General features: G+C 39.2%; 1 protein-coding gene across 1 annotated transcript in view; it reads right to left on the bottom strand.

Annotated features, from left to right (window-relative positions):
- The window catches only part of rdx (radixin), a 40,480-nt gene extending 30,780 nt beyond the window's left edge, over positions 1-9,700 (bottom strand). Inside the window, exon 1 of the mRNA XM_003219243.4 lies at positions 9,447-9,700. The gene's annotated coding sequence lies outside the window, so the exon portion shown is untranslated. The remainder of the gene's footprint in view (positions 1-9,446) is intronic.
- Positions 9,701-20,184: the final 10,484 nt, after the last annotated feature.

Consider the following 20,184-nt stretch of genomic DNA (forward strand, 5'->3'; position numbering starts at 1 on the left):
ACCAAGAAATCACATATTACATCCTTTAAAGATCACAAAATTTGGGAAGGGTAATATTCCATAATACAATCCTTTAGACATCCTGGATTTAGGTTGTAATGAGGTTTATTATGAACCAGAACTCTGAAATTCTGCTTGGAAACAGACCAGTGGTCAGTTAAGTTGTCATAAAATGAAGTTGGCTGTTCTCATAAATTGCCCTAATCAATAGTCACAGCTTTGCAAACCAATTCACTTTCCAAGTACTTTTCAAAAACAGCCTTGCATTAGAAATGATGGAACAGTAATCCCAGTGGCATGTAATTCTGTCTTATATTAATAGACATGTGAAATTTCCAAAAATTTTGAAGCCTTGAATGAAAAAGCTGGGGATTTTTTTTTTCATTTTCTGGAAGAAACACATTTTCAGAAAAATTGAAATAATGCAACAGTAGCACAACTTATAGACTGAAGGTCTATTTGTTGTTTTAAGAAAAAAGCATTTGTTTTATATAACTTGGCTATATGTAAAGGTTCAGGAAAACCTACTTAAGGGATAGAAGCTCTGTAGCAAAGTACAGTAGGTTGAAAAGTAGAAAAAAGTTAATTTTGCCTTGCTAATGCATTTTGGCAGCTCAAAAATTTAAACAACACACTACATACTTTTGTATGCATGATAAACTTAAAGAAGCATTCAAAAATAATTCAAGGAGAAAGCTGGTATTTCCATACGGAATCTTTGAGACCATACACATGTGCACAAGCAATCACAAGAAAGCAATGTAAAGAAAGAGGTAGAAACTAAAAAAAACAACTCCAGTTTCAAATTAATGGAATTTGTCTGTAATTTGCAAGCATTGAAAGAGTGAAGTATTAGAAAGTGAGGTGTGAAAAGGTGGGGGAAGTCTGCATACTGTTTGAGATATTAAAATGAGATCTGATCTAGAACAGGCTAAATCCCTATTTCTTCATCTGCCTTTAATTTTATCAAAACGGTCTTGCCTGGATTAAGTTTTAATTTGTTCTCCCTCACCCAGTCTCTACTAATAACAGAATATAAATGTATATGTTCACATTATACACCATTGTTTTTGTAGCAATTTTTCCACAGAAAAACAGCACTATTGTTTATAAAACTCACAAACCTCTCCAAATTAAGAATCCTAGGTGAAATACCACATGGCCCTAAGTTTTGCTTTGATATAAGTGCCAAAATAAGTGAACAAAGGAAATTAAGTTTGTTTAAATGTAGAGAGGGCTATACAAATATTAAATCAGGGATTAGCAATATGAAGGCACCGGCTGCTCCTGTGACAACAACTCAGTATGGTGACCTCAAAAGACCACATTTTTATCAAAACAACCTGTATAAATGCATATACAGACAGTTCTCAAATTACGAACAAAATAGTTTCTGTAAGTTTGTCTTAAGTTGAATTTGTGTGTAAATCGGAACAGGTACATTTTTAAGTGTAACTCCAAAATACAGCTTTGGATAGCATAGGGAAAGAAGGGTTAACACTCTTGTAGTGTTTGTTTTGCTGTGTGTGTCCCATTCAGAAGATTTCATCCCACTTTCTGTGCCTGTACTAATAGGATTTCGGAAAAATTGACTTGTGGAAATAAGGATTAGTGATAAAATTTCGGTTGAGATGCCTTTTCCCCTTGTTAACTTTTTCAGGAGTGAATTTCCCTTCCTAGGGGTAGATTTCTCTCACTTCCTGTTGTCTCACCCCAGTTTGTAACTATGAATCATTTGTAACTCAGATGTTTGCAACTCAGGGACTGCCTATACTTTGTTTTCAAGTTTATTTGCACACACAAAAGCCCTAAACATCAAAGTATCAAGGGGTAAATTCTCAAAACACTGTGCTTTAAGGCCAATTGTGGTCTTCTTTGCTGCTGCACTGCTGAAATTTAATGGCATAGCAGGGGCAAGTACAGTTCAGGAAAGGAACCACTGAAAATCTCTTCCTCTCACAAAATTTTCAATCACTGGTCTGAATACAAAAGCTATGACTGGAAGAATTCTAACATACTTTGAACATGAAGAAAATTACTTTGGCAATAAATACAGTATACAGTATTTGTATTCTTGTCATTTATAAACTCTCTTTTCCCCTTAAATAATTCACAAATAATTCACATTATGTTAATCATAATAACAAATAAAAAACAATATTACCTTGCCAACCTCATTCCTTCACCTTGCACACTTATTAAGTGTCAGATACAAGTTAGCACAAAAATCTAATTTCTTATAGAGATTTCACAGAATAACATTTATCAGGAGCTAACTATTTACAAAAGATAATGCGGAATGCTTTATACTTTCAGTGTTCTAGTTTCTGTTAACATCAACAAGTGTCAATCTGCTTTGCAAAGAGCTCCAAAACCACTAGGGAGTAAAGCAAATATTATGATAGTTGATTTAAGATTGTTTCATTTTCCTGAAAGGAGTAGAATTCCATCCAAAGTTTCAATCAAAATTTATAGACGTAAGGCCTTATGAGTTGTCGAAGGCTTTCATGGCCGGGATCACAGGGTTGTTGTATGTCTTTCGGGCTGTGTGGCCATGTTCCAGAAGCATTCTCTCCTGACGTTTCGCCCACATCTATGGCAGGCATCCTCAGAGGTTGTGAGGTATGGAGAAAACTAAGCAAAGAGGTTAATATATATCTGTGGAAAGTCTAGGGTGAGAGAGGTCAGTGTGAATGTGTAGTTAATCACTTAAATTAGCATGCTAATTTAAATGCTAATTTAAGTGATTAACTACACATTCACACTGACCTCTCTCACCCTAGACTTTCCACAGATATATATTAACCTCTTTGCTTAGTTTTCTCCATACCTCACAACCTCTGAGGATGCCTGCCATAGATGTGGGCGAAACGTCAGGAGAGAATGCTTCTGGAACATGGCCACACAGCCCGAAAGACATACAACAACCCTGTAAGGCCTTATGAGTTTATCAAATTGATTTAACTAGAAAAGCAGGCTCAAAACAAAATACCCACACCTCTTTAAAAGAGCTTCAAGAAAGTAGTTACCATTGTTGTTTACACAGAGACATAAAATCAGTTTTGTGGTACGTTGTAGAATTATAGCATAAGTTTTCATGAATGATAGACCATTCTATCAGATGCCTGAATGCTCAGTCGGTCAGTATACACAGAGAGATAAACAAAATGTAAATGGTAGAACCAGATGGGCAAGAGATAGCAAACATAATATTCTGCAATTGCAATTGCAATTGCTCTGTACTTTCTATATAACATGGTCATTTGGCCCCACTGCTCACAAGGTATCTCCTTGACCTAAACTCTGTAATGTTAGCAGAGTAAACATTTCTACTACTGTAGTTGTACTTCATTACAACATCACAAAGCACAATCTCAGGCACACACAACAGCCCTTGCACTAACTCTCAGTGTACAGCTATTACATGCAACAAGTCTTGAACTGGCACAATGTTATCAGTTGATACAGTCCTCCATACCCAAGGATATACAGGCAATCCCCAAGTTACAAATGGCCCATAGTTACAAATGAGGGTGAGACAACAAGAAGTGAGAAAAATCTACCCCTAGGAGAGGAAATTCACTCCTGGAAGAGTCGCAATGGGGAAAAGGTATCTCAACTGAAGCTTTATCACAAATCTTTGCTTCCAGAACAAGCCTTTTTTTTTTCAAACTCCAATTATCACAAGGACAGAAAGTGAGGTGAAATCTTCTGAACAGGGCCACAGGTAGCAAAACAAACAGCACAGGGGTGTTAAACGCTATCCTATGTTACCTAAAGCGTATAGATAGATAGATCGATAGATTGAGTTACACTTCAAAAAGTACCTGTTCTAACTTACAAACAAATCCAACTTAAGAAAAACCTACAGAACCTATCTAGTAACTTGGGGGCTTCCCTGCATACACTCTAACAGAATAACCTCAGTCCCCAAATAAAATAGACTTAGGCCATGGTGACTTTTGCCATAAACTGTAATTATGTTGCCACAAGTAATGCTATTTCGATAAAGTAAACCAAGGTTTCTTACCCAGGGATCTCTGAAACCCTATGGCTCTTACAAGACGTCACTAGGAGTTCCTTGAGAAATTGTGACTAAACATAAACATTTTCTAGCAGACTTTGTTTTTAAAAAAAATCTTTTCAAGCCTTAGGTGGTTTAATCCATGAATGCAGAATATGTAAACACCAAGAACTGGCTGTATCAGAAAAAAGACTGAAAATGAAATGGTCATGAAATGGCCTATATGATAATGTTTTCAAATAAACGTGTGGTGCAATTGAAAATACTGTGCAGGTTTACTATACTTTAAAAGATATACAATACTGGAAAGATGAGAGAAGATCAGCTAATATTATCAAACTGCTATGATTAGGCTGGCCTTACCATTAGTCTTCCCAAGATGGCATCTCAAAGATATATTTGAATACAACTAGCATCACCTCAAATAGATTGCCTTGCTGCCTGAACAGAGAATGAACCTGATGTCCAGTGTATCTGGAATGTGTCAGGCTGGAGAAAGCTTGGTTAAAGCATTTGTGACTTTCTATCTTAGAAAAACTATAATGATGAGTGCATGATTTATAAAGATGATAGAAAAGATAATTAGACAGCTTCCACTTACAAAGACTGTAGGTAACATAAACAGTGATTAGGTGATACAGAATACACAAGTGAGTTTAAAGGATTAGACGAAATAGTTTACCAACAGAAGAACTAAACAAATCCCTCATATTCTGAGGCACTATGCTTCTTATTATCAATTGCTAGTGGGCAAAAAACCATATTCACTATGTAAACTTCCCAAAAGTAACTGGCTGGTTGAACAGTGGAACTTTGACAATTTATTGGATTTTGGAAACCAAAATGGTTTTTTGTGTTTAAATTTGGCTTAGGGAAGGAATCACCCCCAGTGTGGTCTTGAAAAAACTATACACATATCAAAACTACATTTTTTTGGAGAGAAACTGCGGTTGGTGAATCTTTCCTTGGAGAAAAAAAAGCTTGGAGGAAGGGATTTTATTATTAAAGGGGGAACGGTTCAGAAAACACCTCTCCATACATGCTCCAGTTCCTAACATGGTAATTGCATTTATATATTCAACATTTAATCCGCTTTAGACAATATTTTCATTCTGTAGAAATGTTCTTACAGACTTCCTGGCTTCCAGTGCTGCACTTCTGCTGCTTAAATTCCACAGAAGTCAACAAGATTCAAGCAGGTCATGTAGAAAATTAAAGCTAAAGTTCTCAATCCTTAACCTTTTTTTCTGAATGACTTTGAATTACTTTGTGATAATAGCTTATCACTATTAAGGCGATTTGCATAAAGCAATGACAAATTATTTACAATCAGGTTATTGTACTCATTATGCAAAATCACATATTAAAGGCTAAACATTCCTAAAATGTTTATTTGTTTACAACAAAAGCATCAATCTTTGGAGCCATTTCGTATGAAGTCATTTTTTTCCTACCAGTATTCTGCATGCTTTTATCAAGGACACATGATTAAATCAATGGGGGTTCAACTAAAGGGTTACATTATATTGCATTGCATTTTGTAGAAATGTACAAGCTGCAAATAAAAGCATCAACCCAAATATATTATTTTGATATTGTACAAAAAATAAAGGTTGCCATGTTGACCATAATAAAAAAAAATCCTCTAGCCCATATATTACCTCTATTGTTGTGTGCCTTTAAGTCATTTCCAATTGATGGCAACCCTGATTTGTTCAGAGGAATTTTGCCACTGCCTTCCTCTCAAGCTAAGAGGGTGTGACTTGCCCGAAGTGGGGATTGCAGTGCCAGGCCCCTTCCACATAGCCATATAACCCAGAATATCAAGGCAGATAATCCGCAGTATCAGCTTTGAATTGGATTATCTGAGTCCACGCTGCCATATAAACCAATTCAATGTGGATTGTATACAGCTGTATGGAAGGGCCCCCACTTTCTCTGAGTCCTACTCCACCACACAAACCATTACAGCACAACAGCACTCCAACTATTAGATTAGCAAAAAAAAAAACACAAAAGTATGTGCTGCCCTCCCCCCCCCCCCCAATGCTATTCTGTCCCCAACCTGCCTTTGATAATTTCTCACCTGGTGAGGAGAAATGAGTATCATAAAAGCTTGTAAATGTAACCACTAACAGCTCTTTTACTAAGCCAACAGATGTATTACACCAATATTGGTATCAGGATGCAAGTCAGCTCTACGTCCATATCTTCTGATTTTTGTTCTATTACAAAGCAAGTTCAGAATTATAATCAAAACTTTGGCCTCTACCCAGAAAAATAGAGTTGGGAACAAAGGAAGACACAAAGAGCCTGGATAGACATTTCTGACCTCAATGTACAATTATTGCTTCCTCCAGCCTCTAGGGACTCTTCCCACACCCCAGAGACTGTGACGAAGGGGGCTGGGTAGACATTTGGTAGCTGCTGACATGCGAAACGTGTTAACAGTGTGCTTGTCCCCATTTGCAACAAGTAGACAAGCCACATCGTAGAGATGCTTTTAGTTCATCTTCTTCCTTTCCCCCTTAGGCATTTCCTCCACCCCATAAAATGATGTTTTACTGCACACATAGAAAGAGTGGGAAGGAACAACAAAGGATTCCCTTTGGACATTAGTTGACTAAACAACTTTATATCGGAAATCTCCCAGCAAATAATTCCACCATGGTTTCTAACCAAACAGAAGCACTTCAGCTTGGGCTGCGAAAACCCTGCTGCTAGAACCCAGGGATGCTTTCCATGGTACAAAAATGAGTTACTCCTTGAGGCATTCAGTGAAATCATCCTTTGCTCCCTGCAAATTAGGCTGCCCAGCTGCTATCCCAAAGGCCACTTTGTTGTTATGAATCTTCAAAATGTATCTGATTTATGGCAAACCTATCATGGGGTTTTCTTGGCAAGACCTGTTCAGAGGGAATTAACCATCACTGCTTTCCTTTTACCTGTTATTTAGGTCCCACTGTTCTCAGGCAAGGACCTTTAGGTAAACATACAGCAGCCTTAAAACCCTTCACATGCAGTAGCCAAGAAATCCAAAGAAATGGAAAGGGTGGAGGGAGTATAAATGAAAAGAGATCTGGCCCCTTATTTTTTTCATTTTGATACACGAGCACTTGTTCAAACTACATAGATCTTTGATCCAATTTCAACATAATGCATGGATCAATGACACTTTTTACCTCAAGGAAGCAGGGTGGGAAAGGGGGGGATAGAAGGCGAAGAAAAGGAGAAAGTGGGGAAGACATGGAGCTGCTCTGGGACAGGAATTGGCATGGGCAGAGGAGTTATATCCAGCTCTGAAAAACAAAAGGAGGGAATTCCAGGGGTCTGTCTGCACTGCAGAATTATAGCAGACTGACACCATTTTAACTGCCATGGCTCAATACTATGGGGTTCTGGGAGGTGTAGATTGCTGAGGCATTAGAATACTTTGACGAGAAGGCTAAAGACCATGTAGAACAGGCATGGGCCAACTTTGGCCCTTCAAGTATTGTGGACTTCAACTCCCACAATTCCTAACAGTCTACCGGCTGGGTTGCTATGATTTTTTTCCAGGCTGTATAGCCATGTTCCAAAAGTATTATCTCCTGACGTTTTGCTCACATCTATGGCAGGCATCCTCAGAGGTTGTGTTGGAAACTAAGCAAGTGAGGTTTATATATCTGTGGAAGGTCCAGGGTGGGAGAAAGAACTCTTGTCTGTTGGAGTCTGTTAGAGGCAAGTGTGAATGTTGCAATAAATTCCCTTGATTAGCATTGAAAAGCCTTGCAGCTTCAAGGCCTGGCTATTCCTGCCTGGGGGAATCATTTGTTGGGATGTGTTAGCTGGTCCTGATTGTTTCATGTCTGGAATTCCTGTTTTCAGAGTGTTGTTCTTTATTTACTGTCCCGATTTTAGAGTTTTTAATACTGGTAGCCAGATTTTGTTCATTTTTATGGTTTCCTCCTTTCTGTTTAAATTGTCCACACCAGCTGTTAGGAATTGTGAGAGTTGAAGTCCAAAATACCTGGAGGGCCCAAGTTGGCCCATGCCTGGTGTAGAACTAGGATTCCACAGCACTGAGCTATGGCAGTCAAAGCGGTATCAAACTGCATTCATACTACAGTCTAGATGCACCCACGATTCTGCGGTTTGCGATTTGCTGTAGCCCCCGAGAATGCAAAATATCCCACCAAACCATAAATCCCAGAATTCTATAGCACTGAGCCATTCTAGTTAAAAGTGGTGTCATTGCTAAAACAATGCAGCGTGGCTTACATCCATAGAGGGTGAAAGGGAAGCTGAGGGCTTCTTATAGAAACATGGAATTGAAAGAGACCTCGTAGCCATCCAGTCCAATCTCCTGCCAAGAAGCAAGAAAAACACATTCAAAGCATCGTGGACAGATGGTCATCCAGCCTCTGCTTAAAAGCCTCCAAAGGAGCCTCCACTACACTCTGGGTCCGAGAGTTCCACTGCTGAACACCTCTCACAGTGAGGAAGTTCTTCCTAATGTTCTGGTGGGATCTCCTTTCCTGAAGTTTGAAGCCTCCGCGTCTTAGGCCCCTTCCATTCAGCTGAATAAAATCCCACATTATCTGCTTTGAACTGAAATATATGGCAGTATGGACTCAGACAGCCCAGTTCAATGCAGATATTGTGGGATTTTCTTCCTTAATATTCTGAGTTAAATATAGCTGTGTGGAAGGGTCCCTAGTCTCCAGGGCAGCAGAAAACAAGCTTGCTACCTGTGACTTCCCCTCGCATACATGGCCATCATGTCTCCTCTCAGCCTTCTCTTCTGCAAGCTAAACATGTCCTTGCTCGCCTCCTCCGCAAAACCTAAGGTACACCAATGCCACTTCAAGTGCCATGGCTCAACGCTGGGAGTTATAGTTTGCTGAGGCCCCAGAGAAAACTAAGGGCAGACCTTCTAAAATTACGACTCCTGGGGATTCCACAGCGGTGAGCCCTGGGTGCTAAAAGTGGTGCCAAATTGCGTGGGAGCTGCCAAAGGGTGCCTAGTAGATACACAACTCTCTGGCTTCCATAGCATCGAGCCGTCGGAGCTAAAAGTGGTGCCAAACTGCCTTAATTCTTCAATGTAGCGCAGGCATGGGCAAACTTGGGCTCCTCGGGTGTTTTGGACTTCAACTCCCACCATTCCTAACAGCCTCAGGCATAAGCGGCTAAGAGGGAAGGGGCCTGAGGCTGTTGGGAATGATGGGAGTTGAAGTCCAAAACACCTGGAGGGCCCAGGTTTGCCCATGCCTGATGTAGAGGCACCCCTACTTATCTAAACTAAGCACGAGCTCCGCCAAGTCCGCTAGAAACTCCATGAGCATCCTAAGCGTTTAAAGAGAACAGCCAGCGAGAAAAGGAGGGCGGCCAAGAGCAAGGAAAACCGCGGCCTGAGGAAAGCCCCCGGCGTCCTTCCTACCTGGAAGGGGCTACGACTTCTCTTCGTCGGCCTGTTCGTCCCCCGGCGGCCTTGGGCGAGGTTATGGCCCCCGAGCCGGCCAGGAGGCGCTACGGGGCCGCTCCGAGCGTCACTCTCCTCCCCGGGCTCCCCGGCTGACTTGCCTCCCGCGCAAAGAGCGGCAAAGAGCCGCCGCCTCGGCTGACAGCGCCGCAATATGGCGGCCGGGAGCCTTGGATAATTTTTTTTTAACTCTCGCCCCTCTCGGAGTTGTTGGCGCATGCGCAAGAGAGAGAAAGCGAGAGGGGGAGAGAAAGGGCGCACGCGCACCGCACTGGGATGAAGCTCTATTTGGGGGGAAAGGATGCGTGGGTGAGAGAGAGAGAGGAGGGGCGGGAGATAGCGGTTGGGAAAGTCGTTAAGGAGCGACCGTTGCTCAGGGTCACGTGGACCGGGGGGGGGCGAGAACTCCGCCTATAAAAGGGGAGCGCTGAGCGGCTTGTGTCCTCAGTCTCGCAAGTGAAAAATAAGGAGAGGTTTCCTTCATGCTTATTATAATCAGGATAATTACTGATCCTTAACATCTAAGGATCCAAAGCTGTGCCCACTCAAGAGTCAAGGAGTTGTCACACCAACATCCAATGCCACATTTTCCAGACCAAGACACTTTAAAAGCTTGAGTTAACATTTGATTCAGCTTTATAAGCTAGAGCAGAGGTTGCTATACTTTTCATGTTGGTGACAGGCTGAGGCCCTTTCCAAACAGCTGAATAAAATCCCACAAATTCTGCTTTGAACTGGAATATATAGCAGTCTGGACTCAGCCCAGTTCAAGAAGATCCAACCAGTCCATCATCCAGGAAATAATGCCCAGCTGCTCACTGGAGAGAAGGATATTAGAGGCAAAGTTGAAGTATTTTGGCCACATCATGAGGACAGGAAAGCTTGGAAAAAATCACAATGCTGGGGAAAATGGAAGGAAAAAGGAAGAGAGGCCAACCAAGGGCGAGATGGATGGATGGTATCCTTGAAGTGACTGGCTTGACCTTGAAGGAACTGGGGGCGGTGACAGCCGACAGGGAGCTCTGGCGTGGACTGGTCCATGAGATCACGAAGAGTCGGAAACAACGATGTGACTGAGCAGCAGCAACTACAATGCCAACCTAAGATCAGTCACTTCTCCCTCACCAGAAGTTCCACATCTGAATGTCTGCACTGTTGTTTGCCCTAAGCAGAGACTGTAGAATCTATCCATTAACCATATTCTGCCTGACAATTTATTTTTCTTAAATATTATATGTGGTTACAAATCTGATGCTGAAGACTCCTAGGAGGGTTGTCCTTCAAGACTGCAGTATCCATGAGGACTTGTGGATCATACAGTATGCATATTGCTGTCCTGTGGTTTTATGGATGTGGAAGTGAGCTATGGCAGTTAAAGTGGTATCAAACTGAATTAATTGTACTATGCAGATGTACCCATGATCCAATGTAAAAGTTCTCAATCCTCAACTAGAACAGTTGATACATGAGTTGTGGCTGGAAGGCAGAAAAATTAGTGACACAAATTAACTTGAAATAAATCATTAATGTTACTGATATTTATGGTTATTATTACCTGTATACCCCACTTTTATCTCTTGATTGAAACACAAAACTTCATTACTCTCAGAACAAAATCTTAACCAGAATGAAGGTGAACAATCACATTATCTTTTTTACTCACCCCTGCCTCCATTTAGGACTTCAGAGAGAAGGAAACAGCTGTACTGCACCTGTTTTGGCAAATTTCCTATTTCTCACCCACCCCACTTAAACCCTTCTCTGGCTTTCCCTTTGTCTCTTATAATGTCATCTCCCAAACACTTCTAGCTTCTCAACCAGGGGTTCCCAAACTGAGGCTCATGGGCCAGATGCGACCCTCCACGTTTATTTACCCAGTCCCCATCCTAAACTTTAGACTTAGGGTTGCCCAAAGTCTGAAATGACTTGAGGGCACACACAACAATCCTAATTGACTATCTCATCATAACATCGAAATACTGGTAAGTTTATGTTGGTTAAAATTGTTCTTCGTATTAATATTGGGGGGCGGTGGGTTTTTTGCACTATAAATACAATATATACAGTGTGCATAGGAATTTGTTCATTTTTTTTCATACTATAGTCCGGCCCCCAAACAGTCTGGGGGGCCGTGAACCAGCCCTCGGCTTAAAAAGTTTGAGGACCCCTGTTTTAAACTGATCTAACTCTAGAGTGGAAAGAAAATAAAACAGTAAGAAAGAAAATTAGTTAATAATGGGACAGAAGGGACAACAAAGTGAGGGAACATTTACTTTGTAGATGACACCACTTTAACTAACTGCCATGGCTCTAGGCTATGGAATCCTGGGAGTTGTAATTTTACAAGACCTTCTCTACCAAAGAGTGCTGGTGCTTCACCAAACTTCAGCTTCCAGAATTCCATAGCCTTGAGCTATGGCAGATAAAGTGATGTCAAACTGCATTAATTCTGCAGTGCATATGCAGTAAGAGGAGTAGATGGGAATAAGAGGTTTCTCACTGAAGAAAAATGTAATGCTTTCACTACCGGTAGTGCATTAGATGAAAGGTGGGTTTCTTTTCACTATCATTTTTCCCCCCCTGCCACCTAAACTCACTGTGTGTAAAAAAAAATTGGACTCTTTACACTAGTAGAGTTGAATGTTGTCTTTTGTGCATTGTTTCCCTTTCCTCTCTGGTAATAACCAGAGAAATGCAGTGTAAAGAGGAAGGCCAAGTTTTCTCCTTTTGTTTTAGATAAAATGCAGTTCGAGGCACAGCGGGAATAAGGGAGAAAAAGAGAGTTCAGGACAAAGAGAGCCAAGAAATAGTTGAGTCATATAAGAGCTATTAATATAAGAGCCTCCTAGCAGTCTTCTAAGAGCCCGAGGAAGAATAGAGAGAATTTCCAATTAGAAGACACAAGCAAATCATGAGAATGGCAAGAAATCTCATTGCAAGGAAGCATATGGCAAAAATGTCCCTTGAAAAGTAATGGGTGCTTCCTAATTAAAGTACCATAATCAAATTAGTCAGGGCAAATCATGGATAGATATACAGTAATCTGATCAAAAGAGGTAGAGTAAGTCAACATCAGATATTTAATAGGTCTTATTCATTTCTATAATGAGGCAGATTCCTATCCGCATTAAAAAAAGATATTCAGGCTTCTCTTATTTAATGTAGTAAATATTTAAAACATATATACAGTAGAGTCTCACTTATCCAAGCTAAACGGGCCGGCAGAACCTTGGATAAGCGAATATCTTGGATAATAAGGAGGGATTAAGGAAAAGCCTATTAAACATCAAATTAGGTTATGATTTTACAAATTAAGCACCAAAACATCATGTTATACAAGAAATTTGACAGAAAAGGTAGTTCAATACGCAGTAATGTTATGTTGTAATTACCGTATTTACGAATTTAGCACCAAAATATCACGATATATTGAAAACATTGACTACAAAAATGCATTGGATAATCCAGAACCTTGGATAAGCGAGTCTTGGATAAGTGAGACTCTACTGTAATTGGCATGCAACAAGGAGTGGATAGCTTCTTACTTCAAGGGCTAAGCTCCCTCCCCTCATTGGAAATAGAAATTATAAAATATCCCCTCATGGATATTTTAAAATATTTCTTAATTGCTTTTCAATACTATAATTTCTCAAACAAAACAGTAAGATTTGTAAATGGCAAATTATACATCTACATTAATTGAATTAGTTTGTACATAACTCTACTAAAATATGATGCCATATAGTTCCAAGATGAGACAATATGACATAGTGCTTTGGGCGTTGGACTATTATTATTATCAGCAATATTAATATAATTATATTTACTCATACCCTGCTTTTCTTCTTTGATCAAGACCCAAAGCAGCTATGGCCCTGGAGACAATGGTTCTAAGATAGCATTATTAATATTTTAAAGGGCTTAAGAAACAATGGTCCTTTAGCAAGTGTGAAATTGTCACCAGGGCTGGGTGGTGATGATGTCACCAGAATTTTCATATTTACACGTATCTGTCCCATTTTCATAAGCAGATGTGTAACTTTAAACACCAGTGTGATATTCAGAAGCACCCATTTTATTCAAAATTGCACATAGTGAGCCTTTTGTGTATAACAGGTCAGTATTTTTTAATCAATTCTCAGTAAGATATTGAATACTGGCATTCATTTTTAATATTTGTTTGGCTGGGTTGATTTTTTTAAAAAAAAAATATATCTGCACACTCTAATCTAATCTGAGTCAATAAAACACTTTTAAAGCTGTGTTAAAAGAAAATAATGTAAATAATGAATTGGTTTATCTGCGCCGGATCTCCACTCATCCTGCTTACTGCCACTCGTCTTTTCCACATGACTGTAAAATTTCAGCTGTATAAACAAAGTAAAACAAACAAGAGTCAATAAATGTTTGGGAATGGTGCCAGTTTCAGTGGCACAGTGACAGTTTATGTTGATGTGCCACTGTAGTCAATCTTTATTCCCTTTCTCAATATTTTTGTTGTTGTGGATAAGAAAGGGAAGAATTGGAAAACATTGTTTTACCAGAAAATTTTGGTGGAGGTTGGAGACCTTTAGGAATTGTACTTTCTCATATCATAAATTAATTTGTGAAACAAGCCTTGCTGTCTGATCCTCTGGATCAGAGCTTCTGCATCTTTCCCCACTTGCAACTCTTTCCACTCAAGAAAACAGGTACAGTAGAGTCTCACTTATCCAACATAAACGGGCCGGCAGAACGTTGGATAAGCGAATATGTAGGATAATAAGGAGGGAATAAGGAAAAGCCTATTAAACATCAAATTAGGTTATGATTTTACAAATTAAGCACCAAAACATCATGTTATACAACAAATTTGACATAAAAAGTAGTTCAATACCCAGTAATGCTATATAGTAATTACTGTATTTACGAATTTAGCACCAAAATATCATGATATATTGAAAACATTGAATACAAAAATGCGTTGGATAATCCAGAACGTTGGATAAGTGAGACTCTACTGTATATAGATGTATAAAATAGGTATAAAATCAAACATTAATGATAATAAATCTGCATTTGCAAACCTTGCTAAACAGGTTGATTATAGCTGAAGCCTTTTATGGAGTACTATAATCACGACATATTGTTACTAAAAAATGTGTTCAATAACCTTTTACTGTTGCCAGATTTTTTTGTGATCCCAATATTGAGCTAAAGGGACCCCATTTGGGGTTGGGACCCACAGTTTAAGAAGCAGTGCTCTAGATTTAACCTTTAAAAGTAAAACAAATGGGAAATCAGCTACTGTTCATGCTGCTCTGCAAGCCTCTGCTGCGAAAGAGCACACAAGGTGCAGTTTGACACCACTTTAATTGCCATGGTTCCATGCTATGGAATCCTGGAAGTTGTAGTTTGGTGAAGTACCAGAACTCTTTGGTAGAGAAGGCTAAAGGTCTTGTAAAACTACAACTCACAGGATTCCATAACATTGAGCTGTGGCAGTTAACGTGATGTCAAACTGCACTAATTCTACAGTATGGTGCACCCAAAATTCCTGTGTCCTGAATTATAGCTATTTATCATTGGTCTTTGAATATTCTGAACCCTAACTTCCAGAAGCCCCCAATCCTGGCAGCAAAAAGTCCAGAATATCAGATGAGAGGTCAAGGGCCACTGATGCAGAAGAGGGATGTTTGGGTATAAATTAAGCAGTAGGTGTAACTAGACATGCAAATTTCATCTTCCAAAATTCTCAGGACAGCCCTACTAGTAAGTAGATTTAGGTGACCAATGCTAGGGATAATCATGGCAATCCATTTCCTCTTTGGTAATTCTGATCCCATCCCATTCCCCCTGAGGTAGTCCATTCAGCTTTGGAATTTGCAAAATAGCACATGATCTTGCACCACTGCTAGTGTGATGTAGAAGTTTGAGCATGGAAACCTAGATTTGTTTGGGGTTGGAATCCCCACTTGACCATGGAAACTGACTGGATGACCTTGGACAAGTCACAGTCTCTCAGAATGCATCTAAGCTGCAGAATAAATGCAGTTTGACACCCCTTTAATTGCCATAGTTCAACAGTTCAGAATCATGCCCAAGAGTGCTGGTGTCTCACCAAACTGATACTCCCAGGATCTCATAGCATTGAGCCATGGCAGTTAAAGTGGTCTCAAACAGCATTAATTCTACCGTGTAGATGCACCCTCAATCTCAAAGGAAGGTAAAAGCAAGCCTACCCTGAACAAATCTTTCCAAGAAAACCCCATGAAGGTGTTGTCTTAGGATTGCCATAAGTCAGAAAGGACATGAAGGCCCACAACAACAACTTGGTCTTGTCTTTGGCTGGTTCTGCACATTCCTCTTTTCCTTTATGACTTTCCAAGGTGCAGAAACTCTTTGTGGCCCCTGGCCTCACCATTTGGTGCCCCTGTTTTTAACTTTATTCTCCAACTTCTTTGAAAGCTCTAGCCCAAAACTCGGAAGAGAATTACCAGCCAAAATACAGTTAGGCTAAACTAAATGGTGGAGGAGTAATATCATGTGGTTTCAGAGCTGATGAGTCCGAGTTACAGGTGTTGATTAAAGAATGAGAGAGATTGTGTTTTGTACCACATGTCATGGACTGGTAACATACAGCATTTTAAAAAAAACTCATAATATTCTAATTAGTTTTTAAATTAAGTTTTCCTTACATTGGAACTATACTGATAAATTAACATTTTGGGGGCTTCAAATGGTAACTGGGACAACTTACTGTTTAAAAGAACATTGAGTCTCTATATTGGTAGAAAGGAAGATAAAAATCAAGTAACTAATGAAATACTTTAAGTAATTTTTGTCAAGTGCTGTTCATTTCTGAGATGATCTTTCCCTCAAAAATAACACATTTATGAGTTCTAATAGTCCCTCATCTCCCACTTACTTCAAGGTGAACAGCTAAGGTCAGCTTCCTAGTCAGAATGTGTGTTAGTAGTTGACATATAAGTTCAATTCATAACAATAATGATCTAGTGCTGACAAGTGCAATTCAATTGAATATGGATCCATGTTGCTGTTCAGTGTGTCAAAATACTTGTTGAAAATACTTCAATAAAGTCAATATTATTTCCCAAGTAGCAAAACATTCTGCTGCATTCATATTCCAAAAATGCTCTCATAACACTTGGCTAAATTCCTTTTTAATTTTTTTTTATTTAAACCACCTTTGCAGTGACCTTGCACCATTTCTATTCGTCTCCCTATGACATGCACAGGATAGCCACTTAGCAAATTTGTGTTCCATTTATTTAATAGAAGAAGTGCCATTTAATCTTTTTATTTCGATTACCAGAATGCCTTGTACCAGTTTTGAGAGTCAAATTAGAACAAAGATACCAATATAGTGCATCAATACATGTCTTGGACAGGTGGATGAATTTCATTTCATTTTATTCACAAGAATTTACCAAAAAAGGTCCATTCTTTTTATTCAGGATGGAAATAATCTGAGATCTGAAAATGTGCGAGAAAATTGAAGTGACAGAGATGTTCATCTAAGCTTAGGCTCTGAGAGCTGAATTTTTTAAAGTGTTTAAATCTCTGTGTTATTACTGTACCATGTTAAAATGAATTAGGGTTATCACTTCTTAATTCTGCAATGCTCCTCTTCTTTAACATCTGTATTTCAGGCAAATACATCATAGTAATTTCCATGTTGGGAATAGCAACACTGGTGGGAATTTTTACTTTATTTTGGGGAAATTTACAAAAAGCTGCAAATTTCTTTATATAAGAAGAAGCTGGAGAAAACAAAACTTGCAATGTTTTCATCTTTATGCTCTTGTCATGCTACTTTTAAAATATTTGAATATTGATTTGAATATTTGTCCAATGCATGTGGTGTCTTCAATAAACGGATGTGATCTAAAGGGCTCCTGTTCAGGAGTCCAGGAATTATCTAATTCTTTCGTGATGTTCCATTCCATTTCCATTCCATTTATACTACTTTCCCACAGTTTTCTCCCCCCCCCCAAAAAAAAACCCCACATCTTGCAAATATTACTTTTTACTGTAGCTCCCAGAATCTCCTATCCAGCATGGCTGTGCTTGTCAGACCATTCCAAAGGCTAAAAAGAAGTAACATTTCCAAGTACTGCAACACACTTTTGGTATTCTTCAGCTATTGCTCATAATTATCATATATACTCGAAGATAAGCTGAGTTTTTCAACCCTTTTTTTTTTAGCTGAAAAAGCCTCCCTCTGCTTATAATGGGGTCAAGGTCAAGGCCAGGCAACAGAACCTGGAGGCCATTGCTTGCAATACATGATAAATTTCTTTCTTACCCTCCTTTTTCAGTGTGTTTTCCAAAGCCTCCCTCGCTCTTAAGCAAGAGAATGTTCTGAAAAGACGCCCTTGCAAGTCAGGAAGAAAAAAAAATCCATTAATCTTATAAAAGCATTTTCCCCTGAAATATTTGTTAAACTCTCCTACAGAGATATAGGCATTAACCCCCTGCATGCATTTGCAATCCCTATCTACTTATCTATCTATATACATTAATTTTATATATGAATTTTCCCTTCATATGTTTGCAGATCTTTGCAAATCCTATATACATATAGATCCTTGTACCTGTATATCTGTATCCATATATATACATTATTTAACCTACTGATGCCTCAATTAATGTAATTTTGTTGGTATCTATTTTTATTTTGAAATTTACCGGTAGCTGCTTCATTTCCCACCCTCGGTTTATACTCGGGTCAATAAGTTATCCCAGTTTTTTGTGGTAAAATTAGGTATCTTGGCTTATATTCAGATCGGCTTATATGCGAGTATATACGGTAACTCCCTTTGGTTTTGAGGGGTAGAGGAAAATTAGGATCCCCTAAAATTCTGGGAAAAAATGGGAATCCTTTTTTTTTTTTTTAAGCTGCATAAGGATCTATACCAGGAGGCTGACGTTGGTCATATCACACATCCCTTTCCCATTACCTCTTCAGGTTTTGGAGCTATTACATCAGAGTTAGGATGTCTTTGGATCATAATGCATTTTAACTACAATGGTAGTTTCTTCTGCATTCTAACTACAGACACAGACAGATGGCAAATGTTTCCTATAAATTCAAAGCAAGCTCTTTTCAACTAGCTCTAAATAAGAAGGCAGAATGGTCTTTAAAAGTTGGGTTTCTGCCATCACAGTATTCTTTCCTAAGCAACCAAGCTAAAGCCCTAAAAGTTCAAGGAACTTGTTTCCAAGTCTTCTCACTGGCTTCAAGAAAACTGTTCTCACAGTTTTCTCACGCTTTTCTCACAGTCACTCACTGCCATGATGATCACTTAGTTGGACGAGGGGGACTAAAATGTGATGCTCAAGGAAGAAAACCAATGAAAAGGAGGCCATAGATGATGATGATGATTATTATTATTTATTTATTTATTTATACCCCACTTTCTCTCTCCATAAGGAGACTGCTGCTAGTGTATACACATAGATGCAAAGTTAAACATAATTCTGATAATTAAAAAAAGAAATAAGACACATTATCATTAGAATGGTTCTGACTAGGTGATTTAAACTAGGTGAGTTCATGAGGAAGAGGCCTGGTAGAGTTCACTCTGAGCATGCAGGATTCAAGCAGAACCAAAGGAAACCAGAAAGGTCGCTTCCAAAAACAGTCTAAGGTCTGAGCAGGGAAGAAGTCATCCATAAATAAGTTCTGGAGTTGTTTCCAAACAAACATGAAGGAATTGTAGACATACGTGACCTGGAACTGATGCTCAAAATATTGTTCCAAGAACCAATTATTTGTTTGGCAATGAGGTTTTTCAACAGGAATGCCCATAGTTCCATCAGAAGCATCAACAGAGAAAATGTAAGTGAAGTGAAAGTACAGTAGGCCTCCGCTTTCATGAGGGTTAAGAATGCAGGATTGCCATGAAAATGGGAAAACAATGAATTAAAATAAAACTATTTTGTTTAATTTGAGAAAACAGCTCTTTAGAAATCTATGGTTAACTTCTGCTGGAATTTAACAATAGAATTGCATTGGAGAACCTCCAAATGCCTAGAGAAGTGTTCTCACTGGGAATCCCTAGATGTTCCAATGGGACCTATAGCAGAAATTGACCATAGAGTCTGTCGCACCCCAAGGCTGCATAGGCACCTTGAAAACCACACTGGAGCCCAGAATATAAGCAATCAAACTGTTTATTGTAGAATATAAATAAGCACAAGCAAATAGAGTTCAAAGTCAATAAAGTGGACGAAAGTATAGTTCAAAGTCAATAAAGTGGACAAACCACCCAGCAATATACTTAACTGTCCTTAAACAGAAGTCCAAGAAAGTCTATCACTGATGTACTCCAAACTGGAACTGTGCTTAGTCCCACAAGAAGTATCAAAGGTAGTCCACACAGAGTTCCCTTTCCAAGTAGGAAACAGCAAAAAGCCACAAGGAGCAAGAACCAACCTCAAGGTACTCCAAGAAATTATAATCCACAGGGCAAGGAATCAGGAAGGTCCAACTGGAACCAAGATTGACAAGACAGGAGATCTTGAAATTCACAAGGCAGGATCTTGACTTGAAATACACGAATGCAAGAGCACAAAGAGAGATCTTTCTCACTTGAATTGCAATGTTGACACCTCTGCGGTGCAAAGGAAGCAAGGAATATTTAAGGAGACTTCAAGGCTATTATTCCAATGGGACCTAGGGAGTGCTGTT

The sequence above is a fragment of the Anolis carolinensis genome, chromosome 3 (assembly GCF_035594765.1).
Source record: "Anolis carolinensis isolate JA03-04 chromosome 3, rAnoCar3.1.pri, whole genome shotgun sequence".
Taxonomy (NCBI): Eukaryota; Metazoa; Chordata; class Lepidosauria; order Squamata; family Dactyloidae; genus Anolis; species Anolis carolinensis.